Source organism: Cryptomeria japonica, chromosome 2, assembly GCF_030272615.1.
Source record: "Cryptomeria japonica chromosome 2, Sugi_1.0, whole genome shotgun sequence".
Taxonomy (NCBI): domain Eukaryota; kingdom Viridiplantae; phylum Streptophyta; class Pinopsida; order Cupressales; family Cupressaceae; genus Cryptomeria; species Cryptomeria japonica.
Window position 1 is genome coordinate 304,316,253 of NC_081406.1, and position 6,000 is coordinate 304,322,252.

Below are 6,000 nucleotides of genomic sequence, written 5' to 3' on the forward strand. Positions count from 1 at the left end.
TCCCTGCAAGAGATTTCTAGGTAGTCTATGCAGTATTTCCAATCCCTTTTTAGGGAGGATTCTCAGAGGGAATCAGAAGAGGAAATTTAGGTTCTTGCTTGTATCCCTTCTCTAGTTACTAGGGAGATGAATGAGCAACTAATGGGCCCTATTTTGTTGGATGAACTTGAGAGGATTTTTTTTCACATGAAGAAGGGGAAAGCATCGAGATCGGATGGGTTCCCGATTGAGTTCTATCAAGAATTCTGGGATATTATCAAATTGGACTTATTGGAGATGGTCCAAGAGTCCCAGAGGAGTAAGCAGATGCTTCAGGCTTTGAATGCAACTTTCATTGCGCTCATCCCCAAGTGTGATGGGGTTGACCGGTTAAGCCAGTTCCATCCTATTTCCCTTTGTAATGTGATTTATAAGATTATTTCTAAGCTGGTAGCGAAAAGGTTGAAGAATTGGCTTGGGGGGGTCATTTCAAAAGAGTAGAGTGGGTTTGTGCAGGGATGTCAAATCTTGGATGGAGTGGTCATTACTACTGAGACCATTCATTCTATGGCAGCTTCCAAGGAAAAAGCCATGTTTATCAAGCTGGACATGGCAAAGGCTTATGATAGAGTCTGATGGTCCCTTGTCTAGAAGATTCATAGGGCATTTGGTTGTGTTGATGATTGGATCTAATGGGTTATGAGTTGTGTTTCTTCTACCTCATTCTCGATGTTAATTAATGGGGATCATACAAAGTTGTTTGGTGCGTCCAAGGGCCTTCGTCAGGGGGACCCTCTTTCCTTGTACTTATTCATTCTCCTTGCTGAGGGTTTGGGGAGATTGTTTAAGTATAATGTGGGGCTTGGTACTATTCATGGTTGGAGTTGGGGTAATGGCATACCTCCTCAGTCCCATTTGCAGTTTGTGGATGATACAACCCTGATGGGACTGTCTAGGATCAATGAAGCTATAAATTTATGTAAAAATTTGGATGTCTATCTTGGGGCTTCGGGCCAGTTGATCAATGAGGAAAAATCTTCCATTATCTTCTTCAATATGTCGAGAACTATTTAGATGAAGATTGCTAATATCTTGATATTCTAGGTCGGGTCTCTTCCCTTGACTTACCTGGGTATTCCTATCTCTGTTGGTAATCCTCCCAGGGACTCTTGGCAAGGTATTCTAGACAAATTTCATAGGAAGGTTGAACATTGGACTCATAGATGGTTATCCTTTGTTGGGAAAGTTCAATTGATCCAATCAGTGGTTCATGCTCTTTTGATTTATAGGTGTATGCTCCAAGTGGCCCCAAAGTGGTTTGTGAAGGAATTGGATTCTTTTGCAAGGCAATTCTTATGGGCAGGGAACCTGTCCTCCCATAAATGGGGTCTTGTCAATTGGGACTTGGTGTGCAGCCCGAAGCAAATGGGGGGGCTTGGCTTAAGAAAATCTTCTTTATTTGGGGAGGCTTTGGTGGCTAAATTGTAGTGGAGGTGGTGTGTTGAACAGGATCGAAGCTGGGCTAGGATTTTGTCTTGCAAGTATAAGCAAAGGATCTCGAAAGAGGAAATTTTAAGATATCCTCTTGTGGGAAAAGGCTCTATGATTTGGAGTACTCTCAAGAAAGGGGATACACTGATAAAATAAGGTATTTTTTGGATCTGTAAAAAGGGAGAAGAGGTTCTTTTTTCGTTTGATTCTTGGGATGGCTATCCCCCCATTATTGATCAATTTCCTCATTTAGTGAATCTTTGCTAGAGGTTCCTAGAGGCAGGGTGGTCTAGAGTGAGCGACTTTAAGTCTGGTTATAGGTATGGGCAACTAGAGATGGTGTGGTGGAAGGGTCCTAATGAATGGCCGGTTGTTGATATGGAGGAAGACTGTGCTAAGCTTTATGGCATTTTGGCTAATAGACATTGTAGTTCCCCTTAAAGATAGGGATAGACATGTTTGGTCCCCAAATCCTAAGGGTGTTTTTATTGTTGCCAATGGGTACTAGGAGTTGTTGTTCTGTCGCTTGGAGGGGAGGGAGGTGCACTGGTGGAAATATGTTTAGAACAATTTCTCTTGGCCGAAGTGTAATTGTTTTGCTTGGACTTTGGCTTGGAATTAGTGTCTCAACTAGGACAATATTCGCAAGCGTGGGTTCCATGGGCCTTCCATCTGTGTTTTGTGTGGTAATGGAGAGGAGGATTCCTCTCACTTGTTCTTCAGATGCCCTTTCTCATTGATGCTCTGGCATTATTGGTGGGGGGTGTGGAAGCACCCCTATGTTCATGCAGATTCTTTGATGGAGTTTTGGAGCAGTTTGGGCAAGCCTCCTACTTTGTCCTCTTTTCTCCAAACTGTCTTGCACATTGGGCCCATTTTTATGCTATGGCAGATTTGGTTAGAGCGGAATAGGAGGATCTTTAGGGATGTCAGACTATTAGTTCAGTAGGTGTGGAATAGAATCATTGGCATGTTCTAGGAGACGGTGGAAGCTAAATGTGAGGTGAATTTTCTTCTGGATAGAGGAGAGGCTGATATTGTGAGTAGGTTGGGTTTGTAGGAGATGTCTCCCATCTTAGCTTGTGCCAGGAGAGGTAGATGTGATAAGTAGAAGGTCCAAAGGGAGGGAAGGTGGTTGCCCCCTCAGGATGATTTCATAAAGATTAACACTGATGGCTCCTCTCGGGGTAATCCAGGCCCTGCTGGGATTGGGGGGGTTGGTAGGGATTGTATGGGGGTTGTGGTTTTCTTCTTTTCAGTTCATAAAGGGAAGCAGTCTAATAATTTTATGGAGGGATTAGAAATTTTCTATGCCCTGGAGCGTGCTTTTGAGTTGGGGTGGCATAAGTTTATCTGCGAATCGAATTCACAGATTATTGTTAACCTGTTGAATGAGCAAAAGGTGAGTGGGATTAATTGGCAGCTGGCAGGGATTGTTTACCAGATTTTACAAATTAGTGCTATGATGGAGAAGGTGTCCTTCATCCACATTCCTCGGGAATGGAATAGGGCAGCTGATTGCTTGGCTAAGTGGGCCTCGGGAAATGGTGATGATTGGAAAGTTGAGGGTTGGGAGCATCTCCCCTTGGATTACTGTCAGGACTTGCATAAGATCTTTGCTGAGGATATGGATATTTATGAAGCTATTTGATCCTTGGTTGAGAGTGTTGTACTCTTCTGGAGCTTTGGGGCTTTGGTTTTCTTTTGTAATATTGTATTTTGATTATTAATGAAGTTTTTACCCCTTTATTAAAAAAAATAAAAAAATCTCAAGGGTGGTTTACTTGAGGAATTTTTTTTGGCTCTTTTGGACTTCTACAAGGAGGTTGTTTCAGAAAAGGTGGTTGAGCTTCTTGCTCCAAGTAAGGTATATAAAAATGTGATTTTAGGTTTAATTTGGGGTTAATAGTGCTTGTATGATTTTTCTCATCCCCTAAGTAGTTGAACATGGTGTCTTTTTGTTGGGTGATTTCACTTGATTTCTACATTTTCCAATTTAGTGCTTTGGGTTTGGGTTTAAGAATGGTTCTTGTTTTGGTCTTGTAATATGGTGAAAATATTAGTGTTTCACCCAATGATATAGTAAAACAAACAATATTTTTCTTAGGTATGACTACGTTAAAGAGGGGTGAACCTAATAAATCTAGCCTCAAATCAGCAAGGATAGGGTTGAGAATTTCTATTGGATTCACTTGATTAGGATTTGATGCCCTCTTATAAGTTGAATTGTGAAAAGGCTGAAATTAGGGTAAATGTGTTGAAATTGAAGTAAAAACGCATAAATAGTGAGCTATAGTCATCAAATTGAGCCACAAACCTAGATCAAAGTAATATGTGAATGCTCGGATTTGTTACCAAAAGGTCATCCTGAATTGTCGGGACTGGAATGGCCGTCTCTCTGGTCCTCTGAACTTTTAGCTGTCCAAAGGGGGATTTGTTTGTCTTTGTGAATAAAGTTGATACTGAGAATCACAACTCCGTACCTATTCCCACACACAATAGAGAAGGGAAAATGGTTGAGATTAGGGGTTTGCCTTAGGTCAAACTTGAGTTTTGGACTTAACCATGAAATAGAAATGAGATGTAATTGAATTGTTGTGATGGAAATGATTTCCTTTTGAGGGAAATGTTGAATAATGTCTAAAACACTAATGATATACCTTTTTATGGAGTTTTGTTTGTCTCCACAAGGAATTAGGGTTTCATAAAGCCTTCATAAACATAGAACATGAATGTCAACTCTAATGCTTGAATCTTGACCTTGCTTCTGCTCCAATGCTTGAAAGAAGACTAATTGCTTGCTCACTTGAATTTGAATGCTTTATTACTTGGTTGATTGATCAGATGTATATTAAAATGAGAAGGGTGGACCTTCTTTTATACATGTTTGTTAAAAAACAACTTAATTTTTTGACGTGAGTTGAAATAGGATCATAATTCCCGCTCAAATTGATTGACCATTGTGAGGCTCTAAAATGGGTCCTAACTGGCAAGACTAGAATGCTAGCACCATCGTCCTGACCAATCAAGAGCTCAGTAAATTGGGGAGAAAGGTGTGCATAATGAAGGTTTTGAGTTATATGCATGGTGTGAGCAGAATCAGGGCTCCAATCAGGCCTCGGGGGATGAATGCCAAGGTGAGGGCCCAAATAAGGACAAAATTGTAAGGGAGTACAATTTAGGACGCTATAGGTCCTAGTGACCCTTGTGGTGTGAACTTATTCTTCATTGTCATAGACTCAACTCCTAGGCTTACCAAAATGTAATGGGGTGAAAATAGGGTATTCACTAATCTCCAAAGAAATCTATTCTTTGTTTGTTTTTCTTTTGAGCTCTAGTTTCAACCATTCGATGTTTTTGAAACGGTGATGAAATAATCCTAAGGTATGAACTTTTTGTGTATGTTGAATGAATGTTGTTTTGATTTGGATGAAGCTATGGATAAAACTAAATCAAGATACCTAAAGTGCTTGTTTGATCTTGTGTTGAAAAGACAATCTTGAACTATTTAAGGAATAGTTATCAATGCATGATACAAAGTAAGTTAATTTAGAGATGAAGGGTCTCACTATGATGGTGACTAACTCTGTCAAGATTTGGTATTAGTCTAGTTCCTAGGTGAAGGATGATAAATCCTTCAATAGGGGAACTAACCAAGTTGTGGTGGTAAAGATATCAAGAGAGCTAGAAGAACCCTAATTTTTGTCTAAGTTGTTTTCTAAGTGTGGAATGAAAGGTATGTCAAAAATTTGTTTGATATAGATCAAAATTTATTGTATGGTGTGTTGAAACTGACTCTTTGTGAAAAAGGGGGCTTGGATCTGAAATTTTATTTTTCCCCAATTTGCGGCTCTTTGTTGTATATGCGCTAAAACACAAGTGCTGAAACAATTTGTAAATGTGCTAAAAGATTTCTCATATTCACCACAATAAGTTTTAAATGCAAGCTGTATTTTGCAAATAAGGTATATGCATTAAAATATTTGTTGAATGCGCTAAAATATGTCACAGATGTGCTAGAATATTGGGCAAATGCGCTACAAAATGACTCAAATGCACTAGATAATCAGTTAGATACACTATTTTAGTGAATTCTAACAATTTGTTTTTTTTTTGGTCAAATTTTTATTTTTTTGGTGTTTTTGGATGATTATTTTATTTTATGACAAGAATACACAAAAATCAATACGACAAAATTGTTGTTTTTCCTAATCTAAACAAAGAGTGTATGTTCAAGGCTAAAAAACAAGTCCAATTTTTATTGGTCTAGCACAAGAAAAGACACATCAAACACTTTTTATCCTAAGGTCAATGGCTTAACTTTAGTACATTAGCCCACACTTTTTATCCTAAGGTTAGATATGGGACTCCTTTTGAGAGCACCCAATTTCCTGGAAGCCATAATTAGCCTAAGCTACGATTGGCTTATAGTCCATAAATCTCTTTTCCACAAAAGAAAACACATATGGTGAGTAACAATATTGGGGGCAAAACTAGCTATGCCCTTGCACTAAAAATTACCACAATTTT